The following is a 19,847-nucleotide window of genomic DNA, read 5'->3' on the forward strand; positions in this document are numbered from 1 at the left end:
AGCATTTTGTATATCTGATCGCATCTTTGTTTTTCATTTTTATAGAACAACTTTTAACTTTTTTTAAGTTTCCACTTGAGAAATGTTTTCCCAGCTGTTGGAACTAATTAGCTGACACAAGGAATGGCTTTGTTAAATTTTCCTCTGGATAGGAGCAAAGTGATTTCATCCAATTCTTATTTATTTTTTACACAACTCTGCCGGGTGGTGCGCTGCATACAGAGCAGTTTATTTATATTGCTTTATCTCGCACCTGTTTGGATCCTGGCTGTTTTATGATACTTAAGCATCCTGTTTTTTGCCAATTGCTTTATCTCCACCGTTCCCTCTATTTGCCATAAATGTTTCTTGTTAGCTGCAGAAAAAATTCCAGTTGGATACAATTAGCAAGGCAAAAATAATATAATTGTTAGTTACATCCAGCATATTATCACTGGAGACCTATAAAACAGTGTTTCAAAACACTGGAGGGACACTGAAAAGCAGTAATGTGTATGAGAAACTGTTGTTCTTTTGGGAAAAAGCTGTTTTCAAATGGGGGGAGATTTGGTTTTTATGTCCTTTTTTGGGGGGGTCTATTGGCATCTCACGTTTAGTTTGCCTGTGCAAGAAAATGATATAGAATTTCCAGGAACTAAAGAGGTGGGTTTTGCAGCAGTCTGTTATTTTAATTTCGCCCTACAAATAGAAAATGAACACATCAGAGAGAAAGAAATGAGTTTGACTTCTGACTTCTGATTTAGCTTATCACTTGTTTCCATCAGTCTATTATGTTAATAAGACAAATGTCATTAAGATATTAGGAACCAAAGGAAAGTGCTTCAAAGTTTTTATGGTGGCTTGCCAAGAAGATGAAGACGTTACTGGGCTGATTTTATGTTGCACTTAAGTAGCATCAAAGGGCTGATTTCAGTCTCCAGTTAAGCCACCATTAAATGAAAAAGAGGCATCACTCTGCCACTCAGACCTATAAAAGTTCAGATCGTAGCTTGATTTCCCAGTTTGAGCAGCTTGTGGTTGATCTAATGAGCTGCATCATCTGATGATTTAGACTTCTCTAACTCGTATGACTAAGTTAATGTGCGGTTGGGCCTGAGGATCCTGCTCTTCCAGCATTGGCTATTGATAAAGATAGGTCCGTATTTTCTGTGTAAGAGACACCCCTGATCAGATCTGGCATTGTGCTGGCATTGTGCTTAGTATGGCTTCTGGCTCTCTAATCAACTTTAGCTTTGCAATTGAGACCGTGTCCATGGAAAGACTCCCCTTCTCTTCTATTTTTATACTAATGTTTACAACAACAGATACTGTATTTTTGGAATGTAAGACACACTTTTCCCCCCGTAAAACAGGCTGAAAATTTGGGTGTGTCTTATACTCTGAATGTAGTTCTTCCATGCTTTGTCTGGTTTTCTCACTGCTTCTCTCTCCGATGGTCAGCTGTGCTTTAGAAGCTGTTTTTTATCCCCAACCAGGGAATGAAAAGCATGCACACTCAAAACCAGCAAACCTATGTGCTGAAGCTGACCAGACTAAGAACTCTAGCCAGATGAATATCTGGTAGCAGATTTTTTCCCCCTATTTTCCTACCCAAAAACTAAGATGTGTCTTATACTCCGAAAAATATGGTATTCATTCCCTCTTCCATCTGCCATTTTAAGATTTTAAACTTAAAATAGACTGTGCACAGGTTCAACAAGATCCAGAAACACTCTGAACAAATGGGGCTATGCTGTGGCTTCTGTTCTTTGCAATTGTGGTAGCATGCAGACCTGTATACCTATTCTTTGTGTCCTGATCAGGGTACATTTGACCTCATGGCAACGTAACAGAACACAATATTGTCAGTTTCTGGGCAAGTTATGTTTAATTTGTACATATTTTAATCTTGTATTTTTGTGTCATGTTGCCTTAATTTAATTGTGATGCTTCTGACACGAAAAAACAAGCTTTTAAAGAAGCAAAGTTTTTATTAATAGACTAGTAAAGAATTCAGTATGGAAGTATGGACTGCCAGATGAATTAATGGGCAATAAGTTGACTTGTTGGCTACTTTAATTCCAAAAGGGACAGTTTGAGCCCTGGTGGCGCAGTGGTTAGAATTCAGTATTGCAGCCTAACTCTGCTCACAGCTGGGAGTTCAAACCTGACCAGCTCAAGGTTGACTCAGCCTTCCATCCTTCCATTTTGGTATTGTTGGGGCAATATGCTGACATTTATAAACCGCTCAAAGAGTGATGTAAAGCAGTAGAGACCTATATATATATAAGTCTAAATACTATTGATTTTGACAAAAGTTTGTCTCTGGTGTCTGTGTGATGGATCCTGACAAAGGATATGCAAATAAATGGAACATTTTTCTCTAAATGGCTTTTTTGAAAAGATAGAGCCCTTTCAACTAGTATGTCTATTCTATTGGAGAGAAGGATTAGTGGTGACATGATAGATGTCTTCCAGGGGCTTTCACAGGGAGGAGCGGGTTCGAATTTCTCTCCAAAGAACAGAGGGCAGGATAAGAAGTAATAGATGGAAGCCTTTTTTAAAGAGAGATACAATCTGGAAATAAAGAGAAATTCCCTAAGAATAAGAACAATTAATCAATGGAACAGCTTGTCTCCCACAATTGTGGGTGCTCTGTCACTGGAGGTGTTCCAGAAAAATTGGACAGCTGCAGTATTTGTCCAGGGTGCAATATGATCTCCTGCCTTGGAAAGGTGATTGGTCTAGAACAGCAGTCCCCAACCTTTTGGGCACCGGGGACCTATTTCATGGAGAAAGGTTTTTCCGTGGACTGGACTGGGAGTGTTTTTGCATGCTGCCTACATACTGTGAATGGGGCTCCATTTGTTTGCATGGCCCGGTTGCTGGCACACTGAGGACTGGTGGGCTAGGAGTTGGGAATCCCTGGACTAGAAGACCTTTCCACCTTTGAGGCTATGATTCTATGGTTCTAATTTATATAGTTCTTAAGAAGCCCTTTTTTTTAAATGGAAGTCAACCTATTTCCATAACTCCACTTGTTTGCATGCCACAGCATATCCACTTCTGAATTTTTCTTTCAAGTTTCCAAATCCAGTTTTTGTGGATTAGGGTGAAATGAACACTAGCCAGACTTTTGCCAGTGTCGTATTTGTGCTACAATGGGGGCCAATACAAATAGAAGGCATCCAAGTGAATTAGTTGCAAACTGTTTTGCAGAGTCCAAGTAGATATAGTTATCACTCAATATCTAATGTTTACAGGGGTCACTTCCCAACCATATCCATAGTTATCTATTACCAACCCTGAGACAATGTATAATTTAGCCAGGCTCTGCAAAATAAGCTCATGTTAGCCAAAAGCAATTGAACTTGCTTGATTATGGTGTAATAGATACAGCTTATTCTCAGTCCTAAATGGTGCACCGATTTACCTTTTTATTTTTAAAGGCCCTTGAATTTTAAGTGAAACTTCTTTCCTTTGTTGTTTTATTTGCTTTGGGCTGGTTAATGATCCCAGTTAATGATCACTGATTTGATTTGGAGCAATTTTTTCCTAATATTGTTAGGTTAAAAACTATTCTTAGAAAGTTGTGGGTCTTATAGAATAGAATAGAATATATTTTTTATTGGCCAAGTGTGATTGGAGACTCAAGGAATTTGCCTTTGGTGCATATGCTTTGAGTGTACATAAAAGAAAAGATACATTCGTCATGAATCATAAGGTACAACACTTAATGATAGTCATAGGGTACAAAGAAGCAATCAAATCATATTAGGAAACAATCAATATAAATCATAAGGATAGAAGCAACAAAGTTACAGTCATACAGTCATAGTGGGAAGAGATGGGTGATAGGAATGATGAGAAGATTAATAGTAGTGCAGACTTAGTAAATAGTTTGACAGTGTTGAGAGAATTATTTGTTTATCAATGGAAGCTCCTCCACTTCTCCTGATATAGTTTAGCAATTTGTTTCTAACATTCTTGCTTCAGCTGTCATGGAATGTATTACAACAGCCTCTGCAAAGGATCTCATTTACTCTCCAAATAAAAGTTGTGCATAGGCACACAAAAAATGCTTCAATTCACTGTGCAAATCTAAAGTCTCTGCTTTTATCCACAGCCAGTATACACATAAACAGAATTATTTTTCTTTCTTTTTTTCCATTCACTTTCTTCCTCATTCCTTTCTTCAAATTTGTATGAGCTTTTGACCAAAATTCCTAGTAACTGAATGGCCGGTTCAATTTCCAAACTCCTATTTATTTACTACTAGCTGATAACCCAGCATTGCCCAGGTGTTTGTTTATCCTAATCCTATATTAGACAGGAAAAGTCCGGCAACTATTAAATTAATTACAAACGTTTTCCCTGTGCCCAGGAAAGCCATACATTTGTCCTCAAAAATAATCAAAGCCTTGTTGAAAATGTCCGGACCAAACGTAATTTCTAACATTGGATTACCCCCCCCCTTACCAGAGGGATCCCCTTTGTGGAGTACTGTGAAGCCGTTTTCATGTCAATTACAATGCGCTGTACAGTAGAAACCAGTATGACAGTATGGCACAACAGGCTATATCATAACAGAACACCCCCCCCCAAGGGGCGTTAGGGGTGTCTTACCCCCACAGAATTTGTTTCCACAGAATAAGTCATCTGTGTACAAAGTTTGGTTGAAATTGCTTGAGACGTTCCAGAGTTATGCTGGAACACACACTCACACAAACATTTTTAGATATAAAGTTTTACTTATGTGTGGTGCAAATATACAGGGTTTTTGTTTTATTTTGTTTTGTTTTGTTTTTGCCAGTATCCTATATTTGCTAAAAATTCTGAAAGTTATAGAAAATGGCTGCTTGGAGGAAAGCTTAACCGAGGGATTTGAAGGTGCCATATATTGTCTAGGTTCACACAACGTGCTAAAACCTAAACCAGGTTAACCAAACACAATTCCTGTCTTCACATAGCCTATTGGATCCAACTGCCATGCATAATACAATGTGACACGTGGTCTCTTTTAAAGTTTGTTTAGTGTGTAGCTGGCTGAGGAATTCTGAGATTTGAAGTCAACAAGTCTTAACGTTGCCAGATTTGGAGACCCCCCTGATCTAGTTCATTACTGCCAGCAGCAATTCTGAATATTTTTGTTCAAGTGAAATGCCTAAGATTTCTATACAGAAAGTGTATTCTCCACTGTGTCACTGACCTGGCCAGAGTACTGAGCCATATTGCTAAGCAGCTTAGTGCCAGCTAATAAAATTCTATCAAACTCGGTTTCTCGGGGGCTTAAAGCAGGGACCAAAGTTACAACCTTCCTTACAGGAACCAAATGCAAGGACTGTAGTTCTCATTCCAGGAATTTGCTTGAAAGCAAATATTACAGAAAACGTAGGGCCTTCATGAAGCTGCAAGGAGCTTAACAGCACTTTCACTTTCTAAGGAATTTTGTATTTGAATCTCATCCTCCTTGGCTGATACATGTCTTTGTGCACCTAGTGTAAAACACTGGATATTGTTTAAGCAGAAATTATATGGTCTAGGACTGTGATGGAATATAGTGGGCCAGATTCCCAGGAGAGAGGGAGTGCATTCCAGAAGGGCAAGAGACAACTTAGTTCAGATAGTTTGTGTGAGAGAAAGAGAGTAAAGATGGCTCCTCCTTAATAGTTCCCAGAATATATGCTTCATATAGGTAGTAGTCTGTTTTAGAGTTAGGATTCTGGCTGTAGGTGTAGAACAATAAAGAAATCTGCTTGCGTCATTTCTTGGACTCTGACAAGGACAGAAATTATAGGAATTTCTTATTAGAGCTGTGTTTGAGAAATGGTATGCTTCTTATCCTAGTCCTAATAAAAGCAACTTTTCTTTATCCTTTTCTTTATCCATGATTATTCCTATTTCCCTTTTTAGAAAATGTGGCAAAGTATAAGCTAATACAGGATTTGGGAATAGTAAGATTTTTTTTTCTTTCTCATATATTAATCTTTGCCACTCTTATTCTTTAGTCATTCCCCGTTTCCTCCTTTAGTTTTGAAAATTTCCTTTCCATTTTAATTTTATCTGTAGTTCTTCTAATTTGTAATCATTATCTCTTAAATCAGTGCTGTTCAGCTACACATCTGCATCCCACCTTTGCAATACACTATGTGTTTTGAAGATAATATTTCATGTTTCCAAAGCACTATTCAAGTTTTATCCCAAGAGTCCCACAATTCAACCATTCATTAATTCATTTGATTGATATAGCTGCTCATCTCTCACACACTTACAATAAAATACATTTAGAGAGGATAGAATCAAGATTATGTGAAGTGTTAGTGCCACTTTATAAGGCCTTGGTATGACCACATTTGGAATACTGCATCCAGTTTTGATTGCCATGATATAAAAAGATATTGAGACTCTAGAAATAATACAGAAAAGAGCAACAAAGATGATTAGGGAACTGGAGACTAAAACATCTGAAGAATTGTTGCAAGAATTGGGTATGACTAGTTTAATGAAAAGAAGGATAAGAGAGACATGATAACAGTATACCAGTATCTAAGGTGCTGCAACAGAGAAGAGGAGGGCTTTCTCAAAGCACCTGAAGGCAGGACAAGAAACAATAAATGGAAACTAACCAAGAGGAGAATACAAAATAACAGAATTGGAAGGGGTCTTGTAGGTCATCTAGTCCACCCCCCATATAAGCAGGAGACCCTACACCATTTCTGACAGATAGCAGTCCAGTCTCTTCTTGAAAGCTTCCAGTGAGGAAGCTCCCACAACTTCTAAAGAGAATCAATCTAGAATTAAGGAGAAATGTCCTGACAGAACAATTAATCAGTGGAACAACTTGCCTCCAGAAGTTTTAAGAGGAGATTCTAAAAATGGTATATGGTGCCCTGATGGAAGATTTCCAAGGTCCCTTCCAACTCTGTTACTCTGTTACATATAGTGGAAAAAATAAAAATAGATTTCAGCCAAGCATTGTAAAACAGCCATTAACATAAAGTAGAGTAGAGTAGAGTAAGTAGAATAAGTAGAGTAAGCAGAGTAGAGTAGAGTAGAGTAGAGTAGAGTAGAGTAGAGTAGAGTAGAGTAGAGTAGAGTAGAACAGAACAGAACAGAACAGAACAGAACAGAATAGAATAGTTTATTGGCCAAGTATGATTGGACACACAAGGAGTTTGTCTTTGGTGCAGATGCTCTCAGTGTACATAAAAGGACAAGATACATTCATCAAGAATCATAAGGTACAACACTTAATGATAGTTACAGGGTGCAAATAAGCATTCGGGAAACAATATCAAAATAAAACATGAGCAGAAGATAGCTCTGTCACTGCACCCCAGGACTCCAGGCTTAAAACCATGTTTTCATGGCTATGCAAAAGGCTACCCAACAGGAAGGCACCATGGCAGAAAAGGTTCTCTTGCTGAGCCCTACTAGTCAGCATTCCTTAAGTAATGGGACCTGAAGCATGCCTCTCCTGCCAGATTGAGTGGAATGGGTAGAAATAACCAGGCAGTGACAGCCCTATTTATCACCCAGCTCTTTTGCAGTAGAGGGACTCAGGTTGAGATAGTGACTTGCCTAAATCAGTGGAGAAGATTAACAAAAGGCTGGGATTTGAACTTGAAGCTCCAAGCCACAATGCTAAACCAACTGCTATGGAGCAGCATCATAAATTTATTGCAGGGTGTGAAATATCAAACCTCTCGGCAAGCAGCTGAAGGACTGTAATAATAGTGTTAAACACGGAAGAGAACAAGGTTTTAAATCATTCCTACACCATTAATTCTACTCCATGCTTTTGGGCTAACCTTAGTCTCTCAGCTTTTCAACCTTCCTGGAAAGTCAGGAGAAAATAGTGGAAAATAGCATCAATGTCGCCCTGGAAGAGGGGCAGAATAAAAACATGCAATATATAAACATAAGTACATTAGTGAAAGGTATGCACCCATACTGGTAAATGAGGTGCAGCCCATCAGCACTCTTAGCAATTTATTTGCACTGTATTAAGAGACTGATTTAAGTCCGGCTTGTGGACACGCAACACAAGCAATGTTAAGCTGTCTGTCTGGCCCTTGCCTACAGCCGACAATGGAGAGATAAATCACCCCTGTCTTCAGCAGTGCTGACAAACCCATCTCATAACCATTGTCCGCCAACAATGGCAGATTTACAGTCCTGTAACTCAGCCATCTCATTGCTCAACAGTGCTGCACAGACCGTAACTCCCCATCACCCATCTCAGTCCAAAAGAGTTAATTCCTGGCTGGGGTTGTAATACAGTCTGTGGAAATGTTCTCTCCCAAAAAGCAAATCTCATGAAATGGGGATCCTCCCCTGCCCAGGAGGGAGGTGCAATACACTTGCACGGCTTGTGCAAGGAATTCCGACCAGCTGCCAAACTCCCAGCTGATCTCATGAATTAATCCCATAGCCACCCTTCACTTCCTAGCAGTGTCCCTTCCCTCATCCTTCACTTGCAAAGCTGTGGAATGGAACAGGATATGGGTCTTGTGTTATGGAAATTTGTCCTACATTAAATTGGGTCATTCCTTTACAAAGCCTTGAGCCAGTAAGAGAAAATACAAGTAATTTTGTGACATGATCAACCAAATGATTTCTACTTCGATCTCTATCTCCTGTCTGTCTGATTGCTTATATTAGTATCCTTCCTTTGTTTTTATATTTTTATCTGTTTAAGGGACTCTTTAACTTCCAAGATTTTTGCATCTTGTTTGATCTAGTGGTTAAGACACAGGAGAGAACAGTGATGGCGAATCTTAGATACCGAGTGCCCAAACTGTGCACGTGCATGCCCAAACTGAAAAGTCTGTGTACACAAATGCAGGCATGTGTGGATGAGTGCATACATTGCATGTGTGCGGGACCTGTGCATGCATGCATGCATGCACAGCAGAGACTCAAAGACCAGCTGGCCTGCGGGAGGCAGGGCATCCCAATACCATCAGCGTGACAAGTGGAAAGATCTTTTTCTTTCGTGAGCTTCTGTTTCATCGTTTGCAGGGCAACAGAAGCTCATGAAAGAAACACCATGGAGATCTGACCTGGGGCAAGAGCACAGGTGCCAGCAGAGAGGGCTTTGGGTGCCACCTCTGGCATGCATGCCATAGGTTTGCCATCACGGGGACAGAAACTTGAAGATTGTGAGTTATAGTCCTGCCTTAGCCATGAAAGCAAGCTGGGTGACCTTGGGTCAGGCACACACCCTCAGCCCAACTCACATCACAGTGTTGTTGTTATGGGGAAAATAGGAGGAAGAAGGTGTGCTGGGTACGTTCACCACCTGAGTTATTTGTAAAAATAAAGGCAGGATACAAATACATGAAGAAGAAGAATATTTTGGCTTTGTGGCAAAATGCTGTCAGTAACTTTGGAAAGGAACTTGTTCCACAGAATGGGGTCACCACCTGGAAGACTTTGTTACCTGATCAACACCTGTGATGGACTGTAGTCTATTTTCCCAAGAGAAAAGGAATACATTACAGAGGAGCAAAAGAAAGAGAGTTAAAATAGCTCCTCCCTTAACAGTTCTCAGAGAATATGGCTGGGCAAATAGTTTGCTTTAGTTTGGCAAGAATTCTGTCCATAAGTGAGGAACAATAGGAAGCTGCTTAGAAAGAAGCGGAGAGTGTCTGTCTTGGGTTTTGGACCACATAATGTCAGTAACAGGAGCTTCCCTACTTCTGATCTAAAGCAACTAGTGGGATGTTTGAACTCTTAGATGCCTTTCGGGTGGCTTCTTTCTCAGCCCTACATGGAGATTCTGGGACTGTAGTGCAAAGCATAAGCTCTCACTGAATAGTAACACTTCTCTATATTTCTTCTGCTACAGTTTTTATTATTTCTTTGATTCATTAAACATGAAACTCAGTCAACTGAACATTTAAAAATGTGTCACCAATACCATTGACTGATTGCTGATACAGGTTGCTGCCAGTGTCTTAGGTATCAACCAAGTATCTTCTTAAAATATATGATGTTCCTAGTAACCCAGTTTTTTGCAGTTTCGCTGGTGTTATTGCAGGAAGCTGCAACTTCTTGATGTGTTTTGTAAAATTCTTGGACATGGTACCAAGTGCCCCAATGACAATGGGTATCACTGTTACATGTTTCATCCATAGCTGTGTAGTTTCGATGGCCAGGTCGCGGTATTTTGTGATTTCTTACAACTTCTTTTTCTTAGACTCTGGTGACTCCTGGTACCGGGATATCAATAAACTATATGCTTTGGCCCTCAACAACCATGATATTTGGTGTGTTGTGTTGCAAATGATGATCCATATATATTAGAAAGTCCCACAGTTGTTGATGTCTCCTTTAGCAACAGAACTTTTGGACTCAATTGTGGTTGTAAATTGAGGACTACCTCTGTGTTTCTTTTCATGCATGGTTGAATACATGAAATGGATATGAATAAGTGGGGACATTAGGACAGGGATGGTAGGCACTTTAGTGTGCTTATGCACACCCCTTAGAGACCTCTTAGGAATTGGGTGAGGTCAGCAGTAGACAGTCTAAGGTTAAAGTTGTGCGAGATTGGGGAAGAAACCACAGTCATTCCAGGAATTGACCACTCTGTTGCTAAAGTTGTATTTTCTGCAATCAGGTTTGGAGCGTTTACCTTGAGTTTGTACCTATTGTGTGCTCATGTACTGTTGTGATTGAAACTGAAGTAGCCATTGACAGGTAGGAGATGTGATGTGTCCTCAGCCTTTTGGATTGATCTTTGTTCAACGTGAAGAAAAGGAGTAAACAGAATTCCCTACAGTGTTTGGTTTCCCATCCTTATTCGTAGAATAAATTCCTAAAAGAGCTACCACAGGCAATTCAGATGTTTCCCCTTTCTTAATGACATCTCATCTTGCAGAGAAGCCATTACAGATTTTACTGGGATGATTACAAATAAGTTGCACTTTAACAGTCTAAAGATCATTAATGGAAGTACCTAGAGAAAAATTGACAAAAGCACCAAATGCTTTTAATTATTAGCCATGTCTCCTTGTTTTTGATTCTGTAATATTTTCCTGGCTCTTCTCATAGTTCCTTATCTGTTCCCTGGAGCATTTCTTTTTATTTCCAGTCTTAACTCTAAAATTAGCCAGACACAACTCTTGTTAGAGTGATGGCATTTATAAATTCTTTTAGTTAAATGTAATATTCAAAAACTCAAAAAATATTTCAAAATAATTAATTAAAATGCCTGCAATGCTGTCAGTAAAATTTCCTGAACACAGTTTTAACTTCAGATAAGATGACGATTTACTGTTCATCCATTAAATATATGTCTGTTAAACTGGAAATAGAAAAATTAAAAGTTATATACCTAGAATAAAAACAATTTCAGCAACAAGTTCTCTGCCCGGTTGCTGGGTGGGTGTGGCCATGTTGGGCGCGGCCTAGTTGGCCTCCTGCACCATGGGGGGGGATTTTCACCTTCCCCAGGCTCCGGAGGCTTTCCTCGAGCCTCTGGTAGAGTGAAAACTACTTCCCCTGGGCTCAGGAGGCCCTCCGGAACTTCCATTTGTCTTTCTCCCTGAGCCTCCACACAGGCCCTGCACTTATCTTGCATTCAAAACAGGCTGCATGGATACTCCTGGGAGGGACAGGGAGGGGCAGGTTGGGAGGGAAGGGGTGGGACGGGTGGGGCCAGCCAGGGGTGGGATTTGGAGGTTCTCCAAACCAACCATAATGTTAGCTAAGGGTTCTTCCGAACCCGTGTGAACCCGTAGCAGCCCACCCCCGGATAGAAATTCTTGAGCCATCTGTAGTTTGCAGCTGCAGCAAATCCTACCTGGACTTTAAATTCAGAGTCTTTAAATAGGTGCCAAAGAATATACAAGTAGTCCTCAACTTAAGTCCACAATTGAGCCCAAAATTTCTATTGCTAAGTGAGACAGTTGTTAACTAAGTTTTGCTCATTTTACGACCTTTCTTGACACAGTTGTTAAGTGAATCATTGCAGTTGTTTAAGTTAGTAGCAAGTTGTTAAGTGAATCTGTCTTCCCCACAAAAAGTGATCGCATGACCCTGAAACATTGCATTTTTGTTATAAATGCATGCCTGTTGCCACTCTATAAAACCCTAGTAAGACCACACCTAGAGTACCGCATCCAGTTTTGGTCACGACACTATAAAAAAAATATTGAGACTCTAGAAAGAGTGCAGAGAAGAGCAACCAGGATGATTAGGGGGCTGGAGACTAAAACACGGAGAATGGTTGCAGGAACTGGACATGGATAGTCTAGTGAAGGGAATGACCAATAATGTTGGACACATGGGAAAGAATATGGGTAAGAAATGTGAAATTCACACAAGCACAAAACCTGAGAGAAAATTTTTATAAGATGTTTTATAGATGGCATTTAGATCCTAAAAAGCTGGCTTCTATGTACCCGAATGTACAGCCTAAATGTTGGAGATGTGGTTCTCTCGATGCTACATATTTTCATATATGGTGGACTTGTCAAAAGGTTAAGGCATTTTGGAAGAGAAGGACCAGGGCAGACAGGATAGCAGTCTTCCAACATTTGAGAGGCTGCTACAGAGAGGAAGGGGGTCAAGCTATTTTCTAAGACACCTGAATGCCAGACAAGGAATAATGGATGGAAACTGACTGAGAGATTCAACTTAGAAATAAGGAGGAACTTTCTGACTGTGAGAACAATCAACCATTGGAACAGAAGTTTCCTTCAGAAGTTGTGGGAGCTCCATCAATTGAAGCTTTCAACAAGAAACTGGACTGCCATTTATCAGAAATGGTGTAGGGTCTCCTGCTTGAGCAGAGGGTTGGACTAGGTGACCTATAAGGTCCCTTCCAACTCTGTTAATCTGTTAAGTGTCCAAATTTTGATCAAATGATCACGAAGATGCTGCAATGACCATGAGTGTGAAAAATCATTATATGGCACTTTTTTCAGTGCCATTATAACTTTAAATTAAAAACAAAATGAACTGTTGTATTGTAAGTCAAGGACTACCTGTGCTAAAATTTAATCTACAATATGTTTTCATAATTTATCTTTGTCAAGGAAATTCCTTCCATTTCCTAAACCAAACATAAACATTTGACTTTTAAAAATATATACAAGGAGCTTATTTACACTGTACACATAAACTGCTTTAGTGATAACCACTTGGTATAATCCAAAACAGCATGGGGGAAACAGCAAAATTCCCTTTACAAAATGCTATTTCAGATTTTATTTTTTTGTATATCTCTTTTGCTGGATTATTTACAATTATTAAGAAATTTGCTTTGATTGAAATTTCAGTAGCAACTTCTGGAGATACGTTTTTATCTCTTTTCTAGATTTTCAAAGGAGTTCAACTGCGCTTTTCTATAATAGCCTTCAGTTTAAATCTTTTCTACCTCGTATTTCCTCCCCATGCCATTTTAAAATTATTGCTAATTAAAGATTATGCCCAGGGATATTGGCTGGATAGATTGATTGATTCAATTTACATGGCCAACCAATTCCAAAATAAGATTCTGGGGAGCTAACAGCAAATTAAAAACAACAAACAGAATGTCAAATAAATGCAACACATACCTGAAGCCACTCAAATATTCACCTAATCACCCCTTTAAAGACTAACATAACACCTAAGCCCAATACCAAGAGATAAGCCAGATCATTAATGCCTTACAAAAGGCTGGTACTGTCAGAGTTACCTATCTCTCAAAGAATATGTTGTTCCATGGAGTAGATCCCTCAACAGAAACCACCAGGATCCCATCAAATGACAGTGTTCCACAGAAAAGATCTGGATCATTAAAATTTCTACTAGCAGAAAGGACATGCTGTTGACCTGTCGGTCAAGGAATTTAAGCTGATGGGGTCCAGGAGAAGAGCCTTTTCTGCCATGGCACCTGTCCTTGGGAACATTATGCCCCTCCAAGGTGAGATCTGCGTCCACTCCTTTGACCTTCTATAAGCTTTGACCTTCTATAACCTCTCTGGGGGCACGTGAGCTGTCACCCCAGTTCATCGCACCTCCCACCAGCCAGCTGATCTTTGGGTCACTGGTGCACATGCACAGGGCATGGGTGCAGTCAGGTGGCTACGTGTGCATGTGTGTGGGGAAGGGCACACACAGGGGGAATACACACATGCAGGGGGCAGGGCATATGCAAGAGGCTGCACACGTATGCAAGGGCCGCATGTGCATGGGGGTGCATGTGCATTGCATTTTGGGGATTCAGGCACACACAAGTGTATTCACACGTGCACATGCATGCTTTAGGCACTCAGTCCAGAAAAGGTTATCCATCACTGTTCTATAAGGAAGATCTGGCTATAGAGGTGTTATCGGATTAAGAGAAGATCCCACCTCTCCCCGTATACTTCATTCTCCTTTCCCCCTGTGTTTCAATTGCAAAGTATCATTATTATTTTTATTTATTGTTTTAATGTTTATCAGTTTTTAATACCAGTATTTGTAAACTGTCCAGAGTCACCGCTAGATGAAATGGACTGCATACAAATCTAATAAAGAAACAAAGAACAAAGCATTACTGCATAAAATTAATACTTAAATATAAATTCCTTATTCTGGTTTGTCTCAGCTCATGAAAAGTGAAGATGAAGTGTAGAACTTCAGAATATACAGTACATCAGCTATGCCTGTTACTTAACGATAAAACATGTGTATGAAACGTTTTGATTCAACATATTGCAAAACAAGGCAACAAACTTTGCTCTCCACCCAATTTAGAATCTAGTTTGGTTCCTTGTGACTTTCCCCCTATGCTAACATGGGTGTATCTCACTGGTTATCATTATTAATATGACCCAGCTTTAGAGGGCTACTGTGGTGGAAGGTAATCTGGAGGCCCAGAAGGAAGGACTGTTTCCCAGTGGGCAAAGAGGCAGCAGAGCTCAGAATTTTAGGTATCATGAAGAGGGCTAAGACTGCCCATCCCTAGTAGTTCACAAAGTGTACCAGCAGTTATACTGATAGTTGCTTCAGTCTGGGAAGATTCTGTTTGTAGGCAAAGAACAATGAAAACAAATACTCAGAAATTAGAGTCGACCATGGGGCCTGATGGGAACCTCTGTGCCTGTAGGAAGTGGACATCAGGGATCAATCTGACAGGTTATTGACAGCTCTGCCATATGCTGCCCTTGTTTGCAGCAATCCATTTAAGGCAAAGTGGAACTCAGCCTTCTACCCGTTGTATCATTGCCACAATATTGCTTCTCTCCCTCTTGGAAGTCTGTCTTATTTTCAAGTGCCAAGCAGGAAAAGGGCTTGTCAGATGATGGCATATTGGCCACTTGGCCCCTAAAACGGGCAACAAGGCATCGCTTGTTATCCCATCAAGGACTCCAGTGCCAGTCTATGCAAACTGATTTGCAATCAATGGAAAGTGATTACACATTGTTTCCTATCGATTGACACAAGGAAGCCTTGAGAGAATAATGAGCTACAGCTGATGACAATCAAGGACTACTGTCTTATGGCAAGTTTGATTGCACACTCGTCCATGGAAGCGGTGAATGCCTGATACACAACGTACAGCATACATACAAACACAAAATTATATATTGTTACATGCATACCCCACTTTACATCCCCTGAGCATTGGAGGGTCCTGGGGGCTAGCATTATAGATTTTGCTTCCTTTGGATGAGAGAATTAAGATATCTTGGAAATATCTCTTTCCTTTGCACATAGGCAAGCTATTTTTGGAAAATAGCAAATCTGTTGTACCTCACTAGATCCCTCCAAGGAGGCATTGCATCTTCTACAAGATTGCAGCCCAGCTTAGCTAATTTTGTTGTTTCCCACTTGAAATACCATTTTTTTTATTTCCTTGGTCTAAGACAAGCACCTCTCTGAAGTTGCATATTAAACTTGTAGGGTGAAACTCCATTGCATATGAAACTTGTACAGATAGTCCTCAACTTACAACAGTTCACCTAGTGACATTTGAAGTTACAATGACGCTGAAAGAAGTGACTTATTATGACCATTTTTCCTCACTTACAACTGTCCAGCATCTCCATGATCATGTGATCAAATTCAGATGCTGGACAACTGACTCATATTTATGGTTGCAGTCAGGAACCATAAGGAACCTAAGCGAACCGGTACTGGTTCGCTTCATATGCTCTTTGCACAAAATTGTCTGCTACAAGGTCCCACCTGTCAATGACTACTTCGGCTTCAACTGCAATTGTACACAGGCAAACAATAGCTACAAACTCAAAGTAAACCACTCCAAACTCGATTGCAGAAAATATGAGTTCAGCAACAGAGTGGTCAATGCCTGGAATACACGACCAGACTCTATTATTACATCCTCAAATCCCCATAACTTTAATCGTGGACCTCACCCCTTTCCTAAGAGGTCTGTAAGGGAGTGTGCATAAGCACACAAGCGTCCTACCATCCCTCTCCTGCTGTCCCCATTTATTTGTCCCCATTTCCTGTGTTCGTGTCCATGTTTATACTTATACCTGTTATCCCGTACATGTTTGACAAACTAAATAAATAAAATGATAAATAAATAAAGTCAAGGAGTACCTGTAGTCAGAACTCAACCTAAGATAGCTCCCCTATGTGAGGGATTTGGAGTCTGGAGCAGTGTAGGCTGGGGCTTTCTGGGAGCTGAAATCTACACATCTTAACATTGCCAAGGTTGAGAAACACTGGTTTACAGTATGAAAGACTGCTGAGAAGGATCATACAATGCAAAACACTGGCATTCTAAGTTCAAGCCATAACTATGCTGGAAATTAGCTCTTTCCCACAAAACCATCCCCCTCCCCCCCCCCCATTTGCTGCCGGATCAATAAGCAGTCCTCCAATTTAAAAGGAAGAATAAGATACAGCTGCTTTGGAGGCTACTGGGAAGCTTAAATAGGAAAGTAGTGGTGATATTCATTAATCATAATAAGAATTCCTTCCTTCCAATATCCCAACCCCACACTTCGCATATATGCACAATTTACATGTGTGCTGTGCCTGGGAGAGGTAGTATTTGTACAGTTGGGAGCAAGGTGTTATTGTGTGTGGGTTGTCTCTGGCACATATATGTAAAATGAGGATCTCCCTAACTGCGCATATGTATTGCTTTTGTTTTATGCATAAGGATGTTTTGCTAAATTGTTTGTCACCCCCTGAATTTCTAATAAAAGAGAATAACTGAACAATAGTTAACTTCAGAGATGGATTTAGGGATGTTCTTAGAAATAATGGCAGTTATGAGACTTTCAAGTCCATTGATTGCAGGGCAATAAAAATAATCTCAAAGAAAGCAAACATGTAATTCCTTAATTAAATTAATATATTAATTTTACTGTAACTTACCGCATTCGTTAAACAGAGACATTCATAACCATTTCAGAAATTAATCGTAAGGATTTTTGTCAAGTAGAATGAAGAAGTGTTACGGAGCAAAGACAAATGTGAAAAAGAAGGAGAAGAACTAAAGAGCAGAGCATCTGTGCTTCTGGATATGTGTAGAGATCTTAACCAATATTTAAATAAGGCAATCTCTGGTCTGAATGCCCACTGTAGCTGATTTTCCACAAAGAAACAAACCGCCTAAAGAGTGTTCCCTCAGGAAATTCGAATTGCATTTTGAAATCATGAAATATAGCTAGTTTGGGGCACAGTCTGGTCATTAAAATTAAAACACAAACACACTCCAGATCCCCATGGGAAGGGTGATGCTTATTGTGCAATCTGATTTGCCCTTATTTGTCCACCTTGGGAATCCCATGAACCTTTCCCAGCAATCTTAACTGTTCTCAGTCAGCTGGTTAAGGATATCAAAAGGATAAGGATAATATAAAGATAAGGATAATACAGGTAGTCCTTGACTTATGACCACAATTGAGCCCCAAATTTCTATTGTTAAGTGAAACATTTGTTCAGTGAGTTTTACCATGTTTTATGACCTTTTTGCCACAGTTGTTCAGTGCATCACTGCAGTTGATAAGTTAGGGTGCTGCAAAGGTCATAACTGTGAAAAACAGTCATAAATCACTGTTTTCAGTGCCATTGTAACTATGAACAGTCACTAAATGAAGCCTTGTAAGTTGAGGGCTACCAATATATAGGAGAAAAGCTCAAAAGTAATGTTAGAAAGTGATTAATTCACAGAAAGAGTAGTGAATGCTTGAATGAATAAATAAATGAATAAATGAAATATAAAAATAATAAATAAAGTAAATGAATAGATGAAATGTAAAAACAATTAATTAAAAACAAACTCAAAGGGCAGACTCGACAGGATCTTTTCCTGTCATCAGTTTTCCATGTTTCTATATTATCCACTCTGTCCAATTTCCCTGTTGTGGCATGCACAGAATGGGAACAGATCTTATTCAGAGCAGTGCTTTTCTCAACTTTGGCAAGTTTAGGATGGGCGGATTTCAACGCCCACCAAGGAGAAGCTGGGCTGGCTGGGGACTTCTGGGAGTTGAAGTCCACCCAACTTAAGTTTGCCAAGATTGAGAAGCACTGATTGAGAGTATATGTTTAGAAAAGCTTTTAAAACCAACATGTAAAGCCATTTCTCAACCTTCTCTGGAAAACCTGGAAAGTTAGATGCGTGATGACCACATATTAGATTAAATATGTGATGGCATTTAATGCATCTGGATTTGTTTACTATTGTGAAATGTTATAAGCATAACAGAAAGGAAATTAGGGGGGATTCATGCAAGGATAATTAATCCATGCCATGGATAAAAGGTAACATTGATACTGTCATAACCTAAAGTACATTACAACCCCAAGCATGTTGCGTATGCAAGGGATGTTCCATGGTGTAAATGTAAATGCTCAAAAGACATGCTCAAAAAGGACAGATAGATTTTGTAACTGAAAAAAGTTGATGATGACTTGGTTAGAGATTTCAAATACAACTGCTTTAAAAAAAAAAGAAAACCACAAACTTCTGTTTCTGTTCTGGGAAAAATGATTCAAGTTACGGATGTCAAGCTGCAGTAATGTTCAGTCACACCCACCCTGTGCTGCGGAGTAATCCATTCATTATGGTCTAAGTATGCATTATGTAACTTGCGTCTTAAGAGGGACATTGTATGGTGAAGATATGTACCAAACTAGGTGTGATGTGAGAAAATACATTGGCCATTCCATCTTGAATCTATCAGAGCATGCATAAATCCTGAACTCTTCTGAACTCATAACGACTATCCGAAAATGTACTTATAATGTGTGGGATTTATGGGGTGTGTGTGTGAGTGTTTGCAATGGAGTTGATGTTGGACAGAAGAGCTCTGGAAGTGCCTATCTTAGTTCTTTTTCCCCCCCTTATTGGCACATGTTTTGCATTGCTCAACTACCATATCTAAGAATAGCTATGCCTTAAGCTCAACAATCTTCCTTCCCACATTTTTTCCTTAGCAAATGAACTGACTTGCTCAAGCTGAGTTCTGCACTGCAAAATGCATAATAGAATAGAATAACAGAGTTGGAAGGGACCTTGGAGGTCTTCTAGTCCAGGGGTCACCAACCTTTCAGATCTCAGGGACCATTAAATTCATAATTTTAAATCCCGCGGACCAGTAGTATGATCTGCCTAATGACCAGCTGGGTGGGTGTGGCAAGGTGGTTACATGACTGGGTGGGTGTGGCCGACTCAATGTCACTCACGTTGAGGAGTGCCTTGCCAGCTTCTACTCACCACACCTCGCCTGTCTGCCTGGGCTTCTTGGGGCCCCAACAGGAAGCTGAAGCTAAGCAACCACCCTGAGAAAGAGTTGGCAAAACAGCTCAGTTCATATTGGATCTGACTGAGAAGGAGGCTCAGCAGAACCACCTCACTGAGGACTACGAGCATAGGCTTTCCAGGCAGAGGGAAGACCTGC

This window comes from Thamnophis sirtalis, unplaced genomic scaffold (genome assembly GCF_051295495.1).
Source record: "Thamnophis sirtalis isolate CommonGarterSnake01/CBP01778 unplaced genomic scaffold, rThaSir2_p1.2 scaffold_14, whole genome shotgun sequence".
Taxonomy (NCBI): domain Eukaryota; kingdom Metazoa; phylum Chordata; class Lepidosauria; order Squamata; family Natricidae; genus Thamnophis; species Thamnophis sirtalis.